This window comes from Hyla sarda, chromosome 3 (assembly GCF_029499605.1).
Source record: "Hyla sarda isolate aHylSar1 chromosome 3, aHylSar1.hap1, whole genome shotgun sequence".
NCBI classification, from domain to species: Eukaryota; Metazoa; Chordata; class Amphibia; order Anura; family Hylidae; genus Hyla; species Hyla sarda.
This window is the reverse complement of record NC_079191.1, coordinates 374,196,700-374,218,205: the sequence shown is the minus strand read 5'-3', so window position 1 is coordinate 374,218,205 and position 21,506 is coordinate 374,196,700. Positions and strand designations below refer to the sequence as shown.

Genomic DNA, 21,506 nt, shown 5'->3' with positions numbered 1-21,506 from the left:
TGTACTCTGGACAGTTCCTAAAATGGACAGATGTGTCAGCAGAGAGCTCTGTGGACAGACAGAAAATAAATTTTAAAAGAATTTCCTCTGTATTATACAGCAGCTGATAAGTACTGGAAGGGTAAAGATTTTTAAATAAAAGTAATTTACAAATCTGTTTAACTTTCTGGCACCAGTTGATTTTTAAAAAATAAGTTTTTCACCGGAGTACCCCTTTAAAGGACTGGGCAAGATGAAAACCTGTCTGACAACTGGTACACCTACAGTATTTCAGAAAGAAAGGGTCACAGTGCCTGCTAGAGTTCTATGGACTCCTAACTCCAATATCTGAGGATAGAGCTCCTATTTTATACAGTGAAAACCTATTTTTATCACAGTATAACATATATCTTTCATCATACACATCCACACTAGGGACCATGAGGATATTTATGCTGACTGTAGCCTAGACTGGATAAATTGTATAAAACTCTTGGATCTAAGAACTATAAGAATATACTTAATATTAGTCAATATGTATTTCTGTCAGAATTCTAAGGCTGATAAACGCCATGAATCCTCATGAGGATTAGCCCCATTGTTATTAAAGGAACTAATACTTGGGTTCTTCATGTGGAATACATGGAAAATCAGTTACATTTTTACTGGTCAAAGACTGAAATTCATGCAGAATAAAATTCATGCATGTGACTCATGTATGTAATTTATGTTGAAGAAACTTCATTCACTTGCATTAAAGGGGAACTCCCGTGGAAAACTTTTTTTTTTTTAAATCAACAGGTGCCAGAAAGTTAAATAGATTTGTAATTTACTTCTATTTAAAAATCTTAAAATCCTTCCAGTACTTTTTAGGGGCTGTATACTACAGAGGAAATGCTTATCTTTTTAGATTTCTCTGATGTTATGACCACAGTGCTCTCTGCTGACCTGTACTGTCCGGAGCAGCATGTGTTTGTTATGAGGATTTTCTCCTGTTCTGGACAGTTTTTAAAATGGACAGCAGAGGTCAGTAGAGAGCACTGTGGTCATGACATCAGAGAAATCTAAAAAGATAAGCATTTCCTCGGTAGTATATAGCCCCTAAAAAGTACTGGAAGGATTAAGATTTTTAAATAGAAGTAATTTACAAATCTGTTTAACTTTCTGGCACCAGTTGATTTAAAAAAAAAAAAAAAAAAAAAAAAAAAAGGTTTTCCACGGGAGTACCCCTTTAAATTGAAGGGTCACATTCAACCCCTGTGAACATAGCCTTAAAGGGAATCTGTCAGATGCATTTTCTGTTGAGAGCTGCAGTTGATGGTAGTCGCCAAACTTATAAAATTGCCTTAAGTCTTAGCCAAGTGTGAAGTGTAAATGAGCTGCTTAAGTGTCACAGCCTGGTATGCCTCTGCGCTTGCTCTCACCTTCCTGCTCCTCTTTGGTCGGCATACAGAACTCTGTACATAAATCAAGCAGGGACTGAGAGGTATAAGCAAGTAAGGAGGCATGCCAGGCTGTGGCACTTGAGCAGCTAATTTCCGCCTCCTTCACACTTGGCTAAGAAATAAAAAGGAGCTTTATTTATATGTTTGACAAGCACCATTAACCTAGTGTGTGCAGTGAGGTTCAGAGTCAGGCCCGCGTGTCACAGTCTTGTTGGCGCACTGGGCCGGCCTCCAAACCCTACTGCTGTGGGTAGCCCTGTGTGCAGGGCTGGTAGGCAAAATAAGCAGCCGCCTAGAGCACCCTCTTGATTAGGGCACCACTCTGCCCACTGCAATAAAGTTAGCCAGCATCTGAAGCACCTACCCATCAAGCAAAACCCTGCCACGCTACCCCCACCCAACCTGTACTAGAATAATCAACATTTTTCAGCATGCTGGAGGAGTGCAGCTCCACCTCCAAGGCAGACTGGGGCGATCACTACGGTCAGGTCCGCGCAACATCCTGACACTGCGCACGCCTCCATACATCGGGAGGAGCCAATGGGCGGGGTCAAGGGGCGGCAAAATTAGCTTCCGCCTAGGGTGGCAAAAATCCTTGAACCAGGCCTGCCTGTGTGTCTACTCATAGGAAAATATGCACTATGTCCCGCTATGCAGCATAAAATACGCTGCGCATACGCTAGGTGTGCCCCTACCCTAAACAGTAATTTCATCATTCACTGACACCAGAGATCTTGAAATAGTGAGGCACTGAAAAGCAAAGTTTATTGTATAATACTGTATATTTTTTCTAAAGAAACATTTCTTCTGTCGGCCTTGGCCCAAAAAGCACCAACAATCCATTTTTTTTGGTCTTGTACCTCCTGGTTGTACTCCTGGTTGAATTTCTCACTACTATCACAGGCCTCCCACCCGGCCTACTCCTCTACCACAGAACTCACGCCAGTGTCCTGCTCAGAGCTGTGGCCGAAAATTGAATTTCACAGCAGACTATGACACAACTGGTGAGGTTGCAGCACCATTTGCATTCATTCTCTGTCTGCTCCTCTGCCTATGGCATTGTTCAGCACAAGGCAGCATTCTGTATATACCTAATGTGTGTGACAGGGAGATGGTGATGTAGGCTGTAGGGACTGTTCAGACGTGGTGAGCTCAGAGACAAGATCCAGCCACAACTTCTAGCAGAGGGCAATGCATTAGCTCGAGAGATAGTCTTATTTATTTAAAAAAAAAAAAAACACTTCTCTAAAACCAAAATACCATTTAAATGATTGTGCAAGGTTGTAAGTAGTTAATCCAATCCCTGGATTGTGCTTAACATATGTAAAGTGAATCACATGCCTTCGACACATTATCTGATACTGAACGTAAGATTATAACTGAACTCTCTGTAGTTGTATCTTTCTTAATGATTTACTCGGGATTTGCCACATAAGACAGGGTGCCTCCTGCAGCTCCAGACTGGTGAATGAGCAAATACAGGTAAGGTAAAGTCCAAAGTCTAATAGGACATAAATAAACCTTACGTGAACGTTAGCAGAGCTGAAAGAGAACGTACTCTCTAAAATCTTACAATCAAAGCTGCGCCTCACATTATAGATCTGAACAAAAGACTGTCTGTTCATTTACTAGCTTCCGGCCAGAGATTAGAAAACACAGGTGTTGTGCTGCAATGTCCTGAGGCTGGAGGAGACTGGTGAACATAGAGAAATAGGCACAGAGGACACAGCGTGTAGGTAACAAAACCACATAATCCCTTTAACATTAACTGTGACGCTTCCTCAGGTCTGTCTGCCACACTAGTCACAAGTTTACAGCTATTGTCCAGTTCAATTCCCAACAGGACCACAATGCAGTGACCGCAATCGTCCAGTTCCAATTCTTAACAGGACCACCATTTAATGTCTACAGCTACCGTCCAGATCCAGCTCTCTACAGGAAAACCATTCAATGTCTACAGATAGTGTCCAGTTCCAACTCCCAACAGGACCACCATTCAATGACTGCCATTGTCCAGTTGCAATTCTTAACAACACCACTATTCCTTATGTAATTATAACTTTGCTATTTACTTGCTGTTAAAATTCTCAACCATTATGTTTTTAATGTGACTGAAAAAACAGCCACTAAGTGGCACTGTTCTGTTCCCTGCAGCAAGTCAAACAGTTAGTTTGGTCTCCTCCCTGCCTGGCAGGAGACCAAACTCAGGAAGTGTGTGTGTGTGTGTGTGTGTGTGTGTGTGTGTGTGGGTATGGCGAGGCACAGCTCTCTCAAGCTTCAGTGACGTTGAGTCTGCTTGGGAACGCCCACTTTCTCCTGCCAGGAACTCTCACAATGTGAGCAAGGGGAAAGGTATGATACACAGCTTTGTAAAGCTCAGAAAACATTTTTTTTTCAATCAACTGGTGCCAGAAAGTTAAACAGATTTGTAAATTACTTCTATTAAAAAATCTTAATCCTTCCTGTACTTATCAGCTGCTGTATGCTCCACATGAAGTTCTTTTCCTTTTGAATTTCCTTAATGTCTGACCACAGTGCTCTCTGCTGACACCTTTGTTCATGTCAGAAACTGTCCAGAGCAGGATAGGTTTGCTATGGGGATTTGCTCCTATTCTGTACAGTTCTTAAAATGGACAGAGGTGTCAGCAGAGAGCACTGTGATCAGACAGAAAGGAGATTCAAAAAGAAAAGAACGTCCTCTGTAGTATAAGCAGCTGGAAGTGTTTTTATAGAAGTAATTTACAAATCTGTTTAACTTTCTAGCACCAGTTGATTTAAAAGAAAAATTTTCCAGCAGAGTAAGGGCAAGAGGAATAGGAGTTAGGAATAGTTATGGAATATAATCTGAGTTAGTTTAGAAAATATGGTTTGATGACAGGTACTCTTTATTGTCTACAACCAATGTCCAGTTCTAACCCAACAGGACCAACATTCAATGATTGCAAATGTGATAAGGTCCATGCAGAAAAAGTGTATCAATCTTTAGAGGGGACTTCCATTTTAAAAATGCATGTGTGGTACCACGGTGGTGTAAGGAAATACCTGATCGCCAGGGCACCGTTATCCTATACACCGTCCAAAATTGGAGACAGCTTCTCCTGGGCCCAGACACACAGAGTAAAGAAACGCACCGACGTCAGGTTGCGGATAACTGTCTTTACTGAGCAGGGTGCAGATGGTATTACACAGACTGTCTGGTGCAGAGTGAGAGGATGCAGCTTAACCCCTTTGGAGTCCTGTTGCCTTGCTGGGACTTGTGGTGCTTTCACCCAATGAATTGATACTGACTAGACAGACTCGAAGATTGATCCTGGTAGCTGATTCTGTCAAGGTCCTGTAAATCTTTATTAAAATTTTAAACATAACAATAAATAAGTGCAAAACATAAAGATACCATATCTAACAGAACATATCAATATAATGAATCATAAAACCAACACCATAGCATAAAATACAACACCGGTCCACTCCACATTCCTCCACACAAACAAATATATCCAATATTTACAAGACATTTTCCTATAATAACCATAACGTACTAATAAACTATATACACTAATAGTAAATGTGAATATCCTGGTCCAGTTGCAATACGAAACCCAAATAATTAAGCAAAACCCAATACCAAAATGAATAATATCAACAACAATAAGAATATATACAAAAACAATACAAACCAACACAAACCAAATAACACCACCTTTTTTGTTTATTTTGGCCCTGAGCTGGTCCCGCATCCCATGACCCCAGTACATGTTACCAGACATCCAGACGTCTATATAGGTCCTGTAGCTTCAGTCTATATAGGTCCTGTAGCTTCCGTCTATATAGGTCCTGTAGCTTCCGTCTATATAGGTCCTGTAGCCAGGGCATGAACTCCTTGCAGAATGACCGGATAAAGTACATTAGATCTGGGCCTTCCCTTAGAGCACACAACACACCTTACACTTTACCACATTTGCTCTGCTCACAACAGTGACCAGCACTGGACTGGGGCAACTCCTCCCCCACTACACTATATGGGCTAGAATTTAGGGATTCCCATTGGCAGGCAGGGTCACATGGGGTGCACTGCTCCTCTGCTTAAAGGCACAGTAACACATAACTAACATACATTAGAATAACGAGAATACCGAGATATACGAGAATAACGAGATAATTTTACAAACATATTCATGTTGCAACATAATTAATAAAACAAGAAATCTTTCAGTGGGCCAAACATTGGTGCTGCAGGTCTGCCCGAAGCAGTCCGAAGCCACAGGACAGTCTTTGGTGCTGGGACACCACACGTCTTCATGTAATGAATGAATAATTCTAAGGTAACAGACCAGTGTTCCCTGTTAAGGATACTTGTTTCTTGGCCAGAGGGGAAATTGGTTGCAAAGAGTGTTTGTTTCTTGCGGACTTGTCCTGCATTACATAGACCAGTGGTCTCCAAAACTATAGACCTCCAGCTGTTGCAAAACTACAATTACCAGCAACCTGTGAGTTGTAGTTGAGCAACATCTGGAGGTACACAGTTTGAAGACCACTGACATAGACAGTCCATTTATTTCAATAAAAACAGTGCAATGATAGATAGATAGATAGATAGAAAGTCCATATGAAGCAGCACATCAAGATCAGGTGAGGGCGGGTGCAGGAACAAATAGAACCTCTGTGCTCTGGTTCTTCTTGATAAACAAAGGATGAAGGCAACACCAAAATAGTGAACAAATGCATGGGTTATTTATTCCATGGACAAGGAGACAACTTTTTGGCGATCTCTCACCGCCATTTTCAAGTGAATACAAGTGATACACAGGGGGGTTAATGTCTGACGATGTCACTAACTAATATCATTTGTATTCACTAGAAAATGGCGGTGAGAGATCGCTAAAAAGGTTGTCTCCTTGTCCATGGAATAAAGAACACAGCATTTGTTCACTATTTTGGTGTGTTGCCTTCATCCTTTATTTAGATAGATAGATAGATAGCAAAGGTAGAGGTAGAACAGCACTTCATAAATTAAAGGGGTTATCCAGGGAAAAACTTTTTTTATGTATATCAACTGTCTCCAGAAAGTTAAACAGATTTGTAATTACTTCTATTAAAAAATCTTAATCCTTTCAGTACTTATGAGCTGCTGAAGTTAAGGTTGTTCTTTTCTGCCTAAGTGCTCTCTGACATGTGTCTCAGGAACCGCCCAGTTAAGAAGAGGTTTGCTATGGGGATTTGCTTCTAAACTGGGCAGTTCCCGAGACATGTGTCATCTTTGTTCAGATAGAGAGACTTAGACAGAAAAGAACAACCTTAACTTCAGCAACTCATAAGTACTGAAATGATTAAGATTTTTTAATAGAAGTAATTTACAAATCTGTTTAACTTTCTGGAGCCAGTTGATATATAAAAATTTTTTTTCTGGATAACCCCTTTAAATGTACTGGTGCAAGCGGCAATAGTCCAGGTCAAATGCTTCCAGATGAATGCATTGCATTTTCTACACGTTTGGATTAAAATAAAAGCTATTTTTTCACCTCAAGTGTGCTGCAGCAACTAGCTTTTATAGATAGATATGAGATAGATATATAGATATTAAATAGTTAGATGGATATGAAATAGATAGATGGATATGAGATAGATAGATAGATAGATAGATAGATAGATATGATATGAGATAGATATTGAGATAGATAGATAGATAGATAGATAGATATGAGATAGATAGATATGAGATAGATAGATAGATATATGAGATAGATGATAGATAGATAGATAGATAGATAGATATGAGATAAACATATAGATATGAAATAGACACATGTATATGAATAGATAGATAGATTTGAGATATATAGATATGAAATAGATAGATAGATAGTTTTAACAGCTTCATATTTGTGAAGTCTTAAACTTTTGGCAGCGCCTACAATTTGTGGCTTAAAATGTTGATCCTACAGGATTTCCAGATCAGGGAGTGCTGGATTAACAGAGCATTATGGGGGCTTCTATATTAAAATAATGGGATACATTACACCAAATATTACACTGCATATCCTGATCTTGTGCTCCAAGTTATTTTAAAGGTCCTTTCTCCTCCCGCACATTTATGGCACCTAGTCATGCAAAGGCGTGACTGGTGAAGGTGACCATCTGTCTGAACTGGCCGCTCCTGATCTCTATGTGGCTCGGCCCCAATCTATAGAGCAGTGTTTTCCAAACAGTGTACCTCCAGCTGTTGCAAAACTACAACTCCCAGCATCCCTTGGCTGTCTAGGCATGCAACAGCTGGAGGTCCACAGTGTGGAGACCACTGACTTACACTGTCACCGAACGTGACCTTAGGATTTCTATAACTGTAATAGAGAAAAAGAAATCCCCAACAAATAAAAACTTAACAGGCGAGTCTGACAGCTCAGTCATTTATTTACTGACAATAAATATTTGACTAACGCTCAAACACCGCGCTGAACCCTGCAGAACAATATCTACCGCTTTCTGGCCACGGCCCAACCAACCTGTAAGCTCTCCCCAGATCAGATTAAAGGTCTAACCTCTCAGATCATTGTAAAGACGCCTTCTTTTATTAGATGTTAGGAAGAAAAACATAACGGAAACTTTTTTTCCAAAGTTATTTTTAGACGTTGCTGGGATATCTGTCAACCCTACTGCCCCTCCATAGCACAACACATTATGTCTCAAGTGTTAATCTGGGCAAACAGTGGAAACACAGCTTTTGGCTGGCCCCATTGAGCTATTTGTCCCTCAGAAGTGTTACTGAATGCTGCCAGAGAAACATTAAAGGGGTATTCCGGTGATTTTTTTATTTTTTTTTTTTATCATATCAACTTGCTCCAGACAGTTTAACAGATTTGTAAATTACTTCTATTAAAAAATCTTAATCCTACCAGTACTTATCAGCTGCTGAAGTTAAGTTGTTCTTTTGTCTGACCACATTGCTCTCAGCTGACACCTCTGTCTGTCTCAGGAACTGTCCAGAGTAGGAGCAAATCCCCATAGCAAACCTCTAATGCTTTGGACATTCCCTGAGACAGACAGAGGTGTCAGCAGAGAGCACTGTGGTCACACAGAAAAGAACAACTCAATTTAAGCAGCTGATAAGTACTGGAGGGATTAAGATTTTTTTATAGAAATAATTTACAAATCTGTTTGTGGAGCCAGTTTATATAAAAAAAAATTTCACCAGAATACCTCTTTAATAGTACAGTGATCCCCACGACATACGATGGCCCCGACATACGATAATTTCAACATACGATGGCCTCTCAGAGGCCATCGCATGTTGAAGGCAGCATCAACATACGATGCTTTTGTATGTCGGGGCCATAACATAAACGGCTATCCGGCAGCGCAGACTACTTCAGCTGCCGCCGGATGGCCGTTTAAGGTGCCCAGTGTGGTCCGGTGATGATCACTAACCTGTCCCCGCAACTCCGGACCGTCCTCTTCGGGCTCCGCTGCATCACCGTCACTCTCCTTCGTCGTCATCACGTCCCGTCATCCAATAGGAGCCGTGTGCGCAGCGACGTGATGACAGTGATGAAGAGCGACGATCCCGGGCAGCAGAGACGGTCCGGAGCGGAGGGGACACCCCGGGGACGCGGTGACAGCGATGGAAGGCGACATCCAGGGCAGCGGTGATGGTCCAGAGCGGCGGGGACAGGTGAGTATAAATTCCTATCCTTTACATTGCATGGATCCCTCAACATACGATGGTTTCAACTAACAAAGGGTCATTTGGAACGAATTACCATCGTATGTTGAGGGACCACTGTACTATTAAAGGGGTTATCCACCATAAGGGGACTTTAGCACTTACCTGCCAGGCAGTAATGGACATGCCAAGATAGGATTTGTGCTTGTCTTTGGGCTAAATGGCTGTGTTGTGCATTCACCTTAATGCTGCTGCTTTCTTTTTGTGAAATGGCTATTCCCTGTTGGAGTTCTCTCCCTACAACTACAAGTCCAAGGATGCCTTGTTTGTAAGTGTGAGGTCACTTTTCTTCCCCCACACATCAGCCCATTGAAGCACACCTGAGCTGCAGCCCTGCGAAGATTGACTTCCCTCCCACCCAGCAGTCAATCAACCCATTGAAACTCAACTTGTTATTAGTGATGCAATGTCTCGGGACCCACTGCAACCTGGGAAAAGCTAAGACAGCACTCATTTTGTATGCTGCAAAAAATAAACATCAGGGCAAATATCACATAAGAACTGCCGTCAAACACAGGTACAGACAATATTATGAATCACACTAAAATTACAGCCCCGTAACATAGTCAAATAAAAGAAAATCCTGGAATACCCCTTTAATACTACATCTCCAAACCACTGAAAAGTATATTTGGTTTCTCAATTACAGTCTTTGGTTTTATTTGTTTAGTCTTTGGCTGGCTCTCTAACAGAGATGAACAGGTCACAGGAGTCAAAAAGCAAAAGGGGGATATTTATCAAGGTATTTAGAGCCATTTTTTTTGCTTACTCCATGCGCACAAAATGTTGCACATGCAACTAAGCACTTTTTTGTGCAACTTTTGTGGGGGAGCAAAATGTATTAAACAGCCGTACCTAACCAAATTACAGTTTTTACTTTGCAGTGGATACGAATTTATGATGTGCGAAAGTCGCAAATCCCTTACAAAAAGTTGCAAGTCTGCTCCAGGTCTGAGATGCGACTTGTTTGTTTTGCTAACCCCCTGTGATATTATAATAAATATGTTGCAGACAAGCAAAAGTAAAGCAAAAAAAATGCCTTTAGAACTAGTTTACCAAAGCAACAATGATAAATGTCCCCGAAAGTGATTAGGAGTATAGAATTGGAGCTTAACCTTTTATGTTTTTGTTTCTTTTGATGTCTATGGACGTTCTTATTGCCTGGCTACCAGCTGGCTTCTAAGGCGTGCAGTAATTTGTCAAGGTTCCTAGGAAACCACCAGAGATGATAATGACTTATTAGTCCCTGCCGTCCTACGTGCTGGCCGGCGTATGGAAATGCGCTGTATAATTGATAGTGCAGCGGCGAGTTCAGGAGAGGTGCCCTGTATCGGTGGGCATGTGCTGTATCTAAGGCAGACTCTCCATTAGACATTATCCCATATCAAGAGAATTGTCCTTGAAGGGGTACTCTGCTGCTCAGCATTTGGAACAAACTGTTCCAAACGTTGAAACCAACATCGGGAGCTCGTGAAGTCATAGCCCCACCCCATCATGATGTCACGCCCTGCCCCCTCAATGCAAGTCTATGGGAGGGGGCGTGATGGCTGTCACGCCCCCTCCCATAGACTTGCATTTAGGGGGCGGGCGTGACATCATGAGGGAGTAGGGCTATGACGTCACAAGCTCCCGGCACCAGCTCCAACGTTCGGTATCTTGGTGACCACTGACCAAGAAGATACATAGATTTTGGTCCCAAGTAAGCTAACACTCCAAAATCATTTGTCGGAAATGTCTGCAAGTGAAGACCCCCTTTAGAATTTATTGCCGCCACACTCTACTTTGCCATGCGGTTATGAGTTTGTCCTTAAATCTGTCAAAACTGGAAGGGGAATGTCATAAAGTGTCAAATCATTAACAGTACTGTGATTTCTATAAATGCAGAACAGTTCAATTTTCTCCAGTTTACTAGGAACCAATAAAGCAAAAACTCATATCCAAACATTGACTCAGTAACTGATTTGTCTAATAAAAACAAATCACAGAGCAGGTCTAATCCGGTGCCAGCTCCGTGCACAGCCTTTCAAAGTTCCCTAAAAAAAAGCCCCTTTGATATGAGCTTAGCAACGTGCGGAGTGCAGTTGGTTCCCTTCTTCATAAACTTTGTTCCCTACTCCTAAACATTCCTATCCCCAGGAGTTTGTGGCAGGCAGATAAGGGGAAGCAATTACGCTGCACTCCTGCACGCTCTTCATGTTTACCACAAAGAGCTATGAATGCAAATAGGCTTTGAATATACAAATTAAAAAACACTAGTCTACAACCGCTCGGAGATTTGCAGTAGGAAAAGCGGTATTATCAAGAGGGATAGATTATGTTTCCATTTATCCTCAGAACTCATTCTCGTGTAATGAAAACATGCCTACATTGTCTCCAATTACCATGTGCCTCGTGTGGCGGGTGTCAAAGGATTTTCCTGTTATGCAATAAAACACTTATTAATATGACTCTCCAATATTTCCATAACCTTTCCCCCTCTATTATATAACGGCATGGTGTAATCCAGTCAAGAGTCAAAGAATGTAGATACCAAATGCTAGGTACATACAAAAAAAATTATTGGCTTATAGGTTTACAATTATTGGTATTTTGTGTAAAGCCACTTACTAATATAATGTTGTTAGCCACAGGGCAAATATCTTCTGTATCGTCTGAGCTGTCTGGCTTGTAGCTGTGACATGATGCCACACTTTGAATGCAGAACTAATGTATCTGCACCCCCCTCCCCTCATGTCTGCTCAAGACCAGTAATGTGAAGATGGGGGGGGGGGGGGGAGAGGGCTTGTATTGCTGCTGATTAGATTGAAGACTCAATAGATAAGGCAGCAGTAAGCCTGTTATGATGGAAACTACTGTGAATGAGAAAGGGTTTTCTGCTGCCTTACTTAATGAGTTATAAATCTAATGAGCAGTAATATGAGTCCCCCACCTTTAACATCACTGATCCTATCATGAGCAGATAGAAGGGGAGATAGGACCAGACTGCTTCACAAAGTGTAATGTGATGTCATGGCAACAAGCCAGACAGCACAGCTGATATGGACGATATCCACTTTGGCTAATAACATTAGTAGTAAGTTGCTTTATTATTTTTGACACCATACATAGTTTTTTTTTCTTTCAACAGACAACCCCTTTATTGGCCTATCCTTAGAATAGCTATAATTGTATCATCTAGGAGGGTGGAAAAATCTGAACCAAACTTCTTCTGCATCCATATGACAGTATTTTTTTTATTTTCTTTACATGCAATAACTTAGGCCATTAGGCAATAAGGACCCCTTAGACATTAGAGGAAAGTAAGCCAAACCTGCTGATTTCGGCTGGACCAGCTCAGTATCTAATGTGTATGATTCTCCAAAACACATGTTTGTGTCCTGATATTCTTGCAAAATAGCAAGAGTCAAATGTCCAAAGGTAAGGAAATGAACAGCTTTTAAAAAGGCTTACATATATAGAAATGTCACTTTATGGAAAATGGTTCTGATGTTCTTGTCTTGGTATCCTGCCAATTTAATCAACTACTCTCTAAGTAAAGATACAGATTCCTAATCTCTTTTATATTGCCTCCTAAGCTCCTATCTCATACCACAGCCAGAACAGTCTTATTGTGCTGTGCAGTACATGCCCCTTATATAGAATTATAAGGGAGAAATTAGATTTTCTCATACAAGTCACAAGAAGGTATGAAATATGTCTATGCCACCATCAGTGATAAGAGCCTGTTACACGAGTGAGAAACACATACGGTCTCATAAAGGTAGTGTCATTTAGAACATCAACAAGGAAGGGGTTAAATGGTCACTTCTTTAGAGTCTCTTTCCAAGTTCAACAACCCATTTCACAGTAGTGCAATATGCATGAAACTCAAAGTATTCTTTTGGGCTTTAGCTTCTTCTTAACCTGATTTTGCCACTACAAAGAGAAAAGGTCAGATACCATATTATTGCAGGGGTGAAAGGGGTTGTCCAGGAACACAAATATTTTAGAAAGGGGCATAGGTGCTTCCAAAATACAGAAAATGAAGCTTATTCACCTGCCCCTATCCCCCACCGCTGAAGACCCACAAGCTCCTGATGCTCTCAGCTTCTTCCTGTTTTCTGTAATGTGGTTCCATGCAGGGACTGCCTGCACAGCCAATCATTAGCCACATTGATGACTCACCTAACCCAGTGATTGGCTGAGTAGGCAGCGCCTGCATAACTGCCCCATCACAAGAAGCAGGAGGAGGCTGAGAGTGCTGGGAAGAGCCAGTGGGACTTAGCAGTACCTTCCTGAAAATATATTTATTTTTGTTAGGTTAAAAATAGCATTCCAATATACACTGCTCAAAAAAATAAAGAAAACACTTATACAACACAATGAAACTCCAAGTTGATCACTCTTCTGTGAAATCACACTGTCCACTCAGGAAGCAACACTGATTGACAATCAATTTCACATGTTGTTGTGTAAATGAAACAGACAACAGGTGGAAATTATAGGCTATTAGCAAGCCACCCCCAATAAAGGAGTGGTTCTGCAGGTGGCGACCACAGATCACTTCTTAGTTCCGATGCTTCCTGGATGATGTTTTGGTCAGTTAGTGCAGCTCATCCAAGATGGCACATCAATGCGAGCTGTGGTAAAAAGGTTTGCATCGTCTGTCAGCGTAGTGTCCAGAGCATGAAGGCACTACCAGGAGACAGGCCAGTACATCAGGAGATGTGGAGGAGGCCGTAGGAGAGTGACAACCCAGCAGCAGGAGCACTGCCAGAGCCCTGCAAAATGACCTCCAGCAGGCCACAAATGCACGTGTCCACTTAAACAGTCAGAAACAGACTTCATGAGGGTGGTATGAGGGCCAGACGTCCACAGGTGGGGGTTGTGCTTACAGCCCAACGCTGTGCAGGAAGTTTGGCATTTGCGAGAGAACACCAAGATTGGCAAATTTGCCACTGGCCCCCTGTTCTCTTCACAGATGAAAGCAGGTTCACACTTAGCAAATGTGACAGACGTGACAGAGTCTGGAGACGCTGTGGAGAATGTTCTGCTGCCTGCAACATTCTCCAGCATGACCAGTTTGGCGGTGAGTCAGTAATGGTGTGGGGTGGCATTTTTTGGGGGGCCACACAGCCCTCCATGTGCTTGCCAGAGGTAGCCTGACTGCCATTAGGTACCGAGATGAGATCCTCAGAGCCCTTTTGAGACCATATGCTGGTGCGGTTGGCCCTGGGTTCCTCATAATGCAAGACAATGCTAAACCTCATGTGGCTGGAGTGTGTCAGCAGTTCCTGCAAGAGGAAGCCATCAATGCTATGGACTGGCCCGCCCGTTCGCCAGACCTTAATCCGATTGAGCACATCTGGGTCATCATGTCTCGTTCCATCAACCAATGCCACGTTGTACCACAGACTGTCCAGGAGTTGGCAGATGCTTTAGTCCAGGTCTGGGAGGACATCCCTCTGGAGACCGCCACCTCCTCAGGAGCATGCCCAGGCATTGTAGGGAGGTCATACGGGCATGTGGAGGCCACACACACTACTGAGCCTCATTTTGACTTGTTTTAAGGACATTATATCAAAGTTGGATCAGCCTGTAGTGTGGTTTTCCACTTTGATTTTGAGTGTGACTCCATATCCAGACCTCCATGGGTTGATAAATTTGATTTCCATTGATAATTTTTGTGTGATTTTGTTGTCAGCACATTCAACTATGTAAAGACGAAAGCATTTAATATGATTAGTTCATTCATTCAGATCTAGGATGTGTTATCTAAATGTTCCCTTTATTTTTTTGAGCAGTGTATGTATACAAAAACCAAGGATGTGGAATTCCTGTCGCCCGACGCCCGGGACATGCAGTTCCGGGCGCGTGAATTTTTTCGGCCCTTAGCCCTGCATTGGACAAGCAGAGTCGGACCTGACCAGCACGGCAGCGCTTAGCAGTCTGTATTGAGCAGGCTCCGAACTCCTGCCCGCTCCGTACTCTGCAGCCCCCGGCTGTTCTCAATAGCCGGGGGCCGCCGCTTATAGCCAGCCCTGGTGATCGTGGCTCTGTCATTGATAAGAGCATGGCTGGACTAGGCTCTATCAATGGAGCGCAGAGCACACAGATCAATGGAGTTCAATAGAACTCTATTGATCTGTATAAGGAATCTAATGATTCATCTCGAAAGTCTACTAAAGTGTAAAAATAAAAAAAAGTTTTAATAAAAGTTTAAAAGACACACACCTTCCATGTTAAAAGTTCAAATCACCCCCTTTTCCTATATAAAAACATGTAAACATAATAAAAATAAACATATTTAGTATCGCTGCGTGTGTAATTGTACCAACTATTAAAAACATTATGTATCCCATACGGTAAATGAGGTAACTGTAAAAAAAATTACCAAACCATAGATTTACAATTTTTATTATATCCCAGAAAAAAAAGTAAAAAAAGTGATTAAAAAGTCAGATCAATACCAAAATAGTACCGATACAAAAAAACTGATTTTGGCACAAAAAATTAGCCCTCATACAGCCTGGTATGCAGAATTTTTTTTTTTTTTTTTTTTTTTTTTAAACTACAGGGGTCAAAAAATGCAATTTAAAAAAAAGTTGAAAAAGTTCAGATTTTTTTTTTAATTAGTAAAACATGACGGAGACTATACACATCGCGTATTGTTGTAATCAGGCGACCTAAAGTATCAAAATAACATGTTAGCTCAACCACAAGGTAAATGGTGTAGAAAAGAAAAACAACAAATTTGCAAAATTATCTTTTATTATTTCAATTTCACTTCACCGATTTCATATATATATATATATATATATATATATATATATATATATATATATTATTATTATTATTTTTTTTTTTTTTTGGTTTGAAGAATGTTATTGAAAAATTAAAAGTTATCATTATAGTAGGTAGTTATGGTTATTATAGGGAGAGGAGGAAAAATTTAGATTGTAAAAGCAAAAACTGGTCCGGACAAGTGGATCGTCATGAGGGACAAGTAGATTTTGCTCCGTTTTAGTCCCGTGGACAAGTAGTTTTTTTTAATAAAATTTCCACACCCCTGAGAAACATTAACAAAATAATATTATTATAAATTGTTGCAAAAAAGTAGACATACCCTAAAAGAGTTACAAAGCCAATAAGCCTATTGCAGATTGATTGCTTGTTCCAGATAAAGATTTTTATTGCATTGTGTCCCCCAACCCTCATGACACAGTAAATGAATACACCCCCCACTTTACTATAGTCAAGGAAGGGATAGCATAAAGAAGGGATTGCACAATATTTACTTTATTGCACATTTTTATGAAGGTCTTTACTGCTCTTTGCTAAATGGTTAAAAAGCAAAAGAGTAACAAACAGCAAAACATCTTATCTTGTATACTCTGCCTAATGAGAGCATAAAAAGCCTCTCCATTGGGGAATGACTCCGTCCGTAGTCCCACAAGCATTTCTTTTTCATACTTGTCATCTTTCATACCTTTCATCTAACTTCTATCTGTGATAATGGCATTAAAATATTCCTTGCAGCAAGGTTATCTGTCCTCCCGCATAAGTCAGTGTACTTGATAAAAGGAACACTATTCCTTCATCTGCCTATTTGGCTCTTTACAAATGAACCCACTGTGTCCCAGTTCTGATCTATGTGGGTTCTAATCCCTTGTACATACATATCTGCTATACACTCCTTGGGGGGCTCTGTAGGTTACAGACTGGGATCAGCGTAATGTATTATGCAGCACAGAATAAATCCATGTGACAAATGCATTCTTATACAGAGAGAATTCCTGCTGACTATACGCCGCGACAGGGACTAGATTTAAAGGGCATTTCCTGCCAAGTTTTTTTTTTAGGTTATATCAACTGCGTCTGAGTTTTATCATGTTCTGACAAAGCTGGGCATCAACCAATGGGACTGTCAATTTTCAGGAGATGTGAATGGCGAATCTATCCAGTTACCTACCTAAACTCTCGAGGGAGAGGAAAAGCAACAATGATGCTCTGTCTTCAAATCCCCTCCTCAATTTCCCAACCCAACATCCCCTCCTCATATCCCGATCTCATATCCTGTCCTCATTTCCTGACCTTGTATCCTGTCCTCATTTCTCTTCCTTATATCCTGTCCTCATTTCTCTTCCTTATATCCTGTCCTCTTTTCCTGACCTTGTATCCTATCCTTCTATTCTGTCCTCATATCTTATCCTCCCACCCTAATATCCGACCGATCCTGGGTCATAGATTTTTGTCTTGCTGCTCCATTATAAGACTAGGGGCATCGAGACAAAGATTGATTGTTGTGTGCCAGGGAGTAAAGTACTATTGTCTACAACCATGCATTTATTCTGGCTCGTTCTCGTGATCGGTGGAGGCCTCAGCATTGAGACCCCAACCGATTAAAAAACTTTTGACCTGTCTCTAGGACATGTCAAAAGTTTTTTAAAGTGTCAGGTACACTTTAACCAGCTTATCATACATAAAGTCAGCTTTGTCCTTATAAAAACAGTCCTGGCCTGAAATATTCACGGCTGACACGACCAGTTTATACATCAAATATTGGGCTGTAATAGCAGCCATTTTGGTCATCGCCAAGCTTTGTTTAATCCTACCATGTTACTACAGTTTCTTTTACACTGTCACCTACTTGCGGCAACATGGTATATATTAAAAAAAAAAAAAAAAAATTTCCCACTAAAATAAGGACAAAAAGAATAAAAAATGTTTTAACATTTTTAAAGACAAAACCTGAAAATCAAGCTCTGCTGGGAAAATTCTAGTTATCGAGTTAAAATCTTTTGTTGCACAATTACTTTACCGTCACTGCTCTCTTTACCGTCACAGCTATACCGGATAAACTAGTCTACATGTGCTATATGTGTCATTAACAGAGGAATTCTAGGGAACTGTGTTGGAAGCAGGCGCCAGCATTACACGCCGATATTAGCTGCTACTATAAAGCCATACCGCTGGTTGACTAACTTCACGTGAACACAAATGATGATGGAATGCAAGAATATTACCTCGAAGAAATATTTTAATGCATGACCTGCGGCATGTCAGTATTTCTACTTCTCCAATAGAGAGTCATGCACTTTAAGGCAAACAATTCTGGAATGAACTTTGAGGTCCTGTGCCTGTTGTAACACCATAAATATTATCAAAAATTATATCACCAAGTTGACAATGGGCAGTAGGGATTTTTGAGGTTTATACTGATAATATCACACCATTCCTAGCATCATGTATTGTGTACTTTACAACAATATACTCCACATTGCTACATGTGTATCATTACTTACACCTGATAGACACAAAAATAAAAAAAATTATACAACTTAAGAGCAACCAAAAGATTGGGAAATTTAAAAATGCACTTCCAGATTTTTAAATTCTTTTTAGCCTACATAGTGTAGTATAAGCTATTATTAGAGAATAATGTAGATGTTCTTGTGTATGTCTTGTGCTTACTTGTGGGTCTGTAATTCTGCTTATTTCCCATTAATCCTCCAGCTGAGGGTGTGGTATTTGATCATTGCACTTTCCATCTAGTCAGGCTGCTAGAGCTGAGTTTCAGCCAGGTGAAATCATAAGGGTCGTAAGTGGATTGGGATCAGTTCACATTATGTGCAGTTTTGATGCTTTTTCTTATTTAAATATTGGCAATAGTAACTATAATCACAATTGCGGAGTTTTATAAAAATTTAAAGACTTTAGGCTGTGATGAAAATTGAGGAAACCACAGCAAAAATTTAAAAAAGCAACAATGTGTAGAAACAGCCTTAGGGGGTGTGCATAAATACTATACAGTATATCCTACACCCCTGGGGTCCCCAATCTTATCTTGGTGCAGATTTGTTGAAACCCCTCCCAACTCTTTACTGGCCTGAATTTTAGTTTATGGTTTATGTAAAGGGAGCTGTGTATACTAAAATCCCACTCTGACACATCAAGAACTGTGACTTTCAGTAGGTTATAATGGAGATCACACCAAATTTGAGTACCAAAACGCATAGATGCAGCTGTGCTTAAATGAAACAGATGGCACTGTACAATTAATGATAGTGAATGGGCATGATATGGGGGGGGGGGGATATACCTGGAGTGCTTCTTTAAGTGGTAATTAAAAAAAAGTTAAGAATAAATCCACTTACCTTGATGACGTAGGTAACTAATATTGCAAACCACTCATTGTAAAAAATCCATGTTTCCTACAAGACAGAAAGATTATGCATAAGCAGACATATTATAGCTGACGTGCACAGACATCACACAGCGACGGACTGTTTATGCACTGGCAGGACCAGGGTGTTGTGTCAGAATAAAGCCCACACATAGGGCTCCTAGTCATACGAATGAGAGTCTGCCAGAGCAAACAAGTTCCATCCATACAATGAAGATAAAAAGGATCCTGCATGGAGGACCCTGGCTCTACCTCTTCTCCAAAGGCTAAGTGAATAACATTTGCACAATATAACACAGTAATAGTAATTGACCTCACTTCATTACAGGCTGAATAGCAGAGGGTATTGATGCTGAATACATTACAGTCAGATTGCAGTCATTTCACCATTTTCACAGCTGTCATCTGAATTTTTTCCACCCAATGCTAAAAAGACAACATCTCTGAAAAGCACGATTTGGGGGAAAATAATGATTATGATTGCGATATAATAAACAAATGATGAAATCCCCACATTTCCTGTCTATCCCCCCAGTTCACATTTCCCCCATTTCACATCCACACACCACAATTCATGTCCACACCACCATTTCACATCTACCCCATTTCATGTATACATGATCATTTCACCTCTATTCCCCCCCATTTAATGTCAATCCCCCAGTGTCACATCCCCCCATATGTCACATCTCCCCCTTTGAAACATCTCCCCTTTGTCACATCTCCCACCTTGTCACATCCCTCCCATGTCACATCCCCCCCCCCTATCACATCTACTCCCCATGTCACATCTACTCCACATGTCACATCTACCCCACCCTCCGTGTCACATATCCTCCAATAATGTTGTTCCAGGGAGTGGGGTGGGAAATATAACTAAAAAAAACCTGATGCTTACCTAGCCTCGGTTCCCAGTAAATCTGTTGTAAATCGCGTTCTCCTTCATGCAGTCTGGTGTTTTAGGGGACTTTCAGGACCCTTCTGCTCAGCCAATCACTGGCATGACACATGACCCTGATTTGCTAAATGGGAAAGGTCCTGGAACCAGCTGGTTGTCGGGAGCACAGAGAAGATACCGGGACTGCACGGAGGAGAATGAGAACTGCGACAATGGGGAGCGGGGCTGGGTAAGCATGTTTTTATGTTTTCCCTGTGCCCCTTTTAATAATTAGGACAGTGTTTCTCAACCAAGGTGCCTTCAGGTTTTGCAAAACTATAACTCCCATTATTAATGTTATCAATGGTGGCCCTTGTTGGAAGGGCTTTGTGGTATAGATAACCCCTGTGCAATCATCCTTTTAGTACACCAGAATAGCGGGCGGGTTGCTGTGGAAAGCCACTGGTGTATATTGTGATTTCTGATTGGTGTCTACCATGATCTGTTTGGAAGTGGTCATGTGGGTATGTGGGCACATCACCGCTGCAACTGAGCTCAGATCAATGGGGAAGACATGAGCAGTAGTGCTGCAGTAGCATTGGATCTGTCCTGTATTGACTTGGCTGCTGGAATGAGTGCCCATATACCCATGTGATTGCTACCGCCAATCACAGGCCTTAATAGTGAATGATCTGATAATATCGACGCCAGTTATTGGCTGCAGTAACCACATTGGTATACAGACATGTTAGCAGTTGCCTAAGGGTTCCTGGTTGCACATAGTCTTCCCCTGCAATAGACCATCTCTTGTGACACACCATTAAATTTGGTTAGTTTCTTCCTTGAGTGTCCTCTTCTATACGAAAAGTAATACTACTTAACTAACAACCGATTCACTTCTCTGTTTATTCATCCAGATGTTCTGCCTATGGACATTGCAAAGAAAGATACTAATATTAATGGAGTTTTTTTTTAGTTTAGCCAGTGGAATTTCCTATTCTAACTTTTTAGATTGTTTTCTATTAGATTTTGAAATTCTGGCAAATTCTCAACGTATCAATTTCGCTCCTGCAGCGGTCTACCTGACTCTTAAAGCCTTTAGTAGTTTGTGCACGAGAGCCTAATGAAATAATCTATTTATGTAAACACCAGAGATCTACAAAAAAAAATAATCTCATTAAAAAGTTGAGGAACATTGTAAGAACGAGCAACAGATTTTAGGAGATTTTGGAAGGGTTATCCAGTCCTATCCTCATGATAGGCCATCAATATTAGATCTGTTGGGGGTTGACTCCCAGCATCCCTGTCCATCAGCTTCTTAAA

General features: G+C 41.0%; 1 protein-coding gene across 4 annotated transcripts in view; it reads right to left on the bottom strand.

Moving 5' to 3' along the window:
- PLCB4 (phospholipase C beta 4) overlaps positions 1–21,506 on the bottom strand; it is a 326,117-nt gene that overhangs the window by 257,143 nt on the left and 47,468 nt on the right. For all 4 annotated transcript variants that reach the window (XM_056567843.1, XM_056567845.1, XM_056567846.1 and 1 more), the window contains exon 2: positions 19,278–19,334. The gene's annotated coding sequence lies outside the window, so the exon portion shown is untranslated. The remainder of the gene's footprint in view (positions 1–19,277; positions 19,335–21,506) is intronic.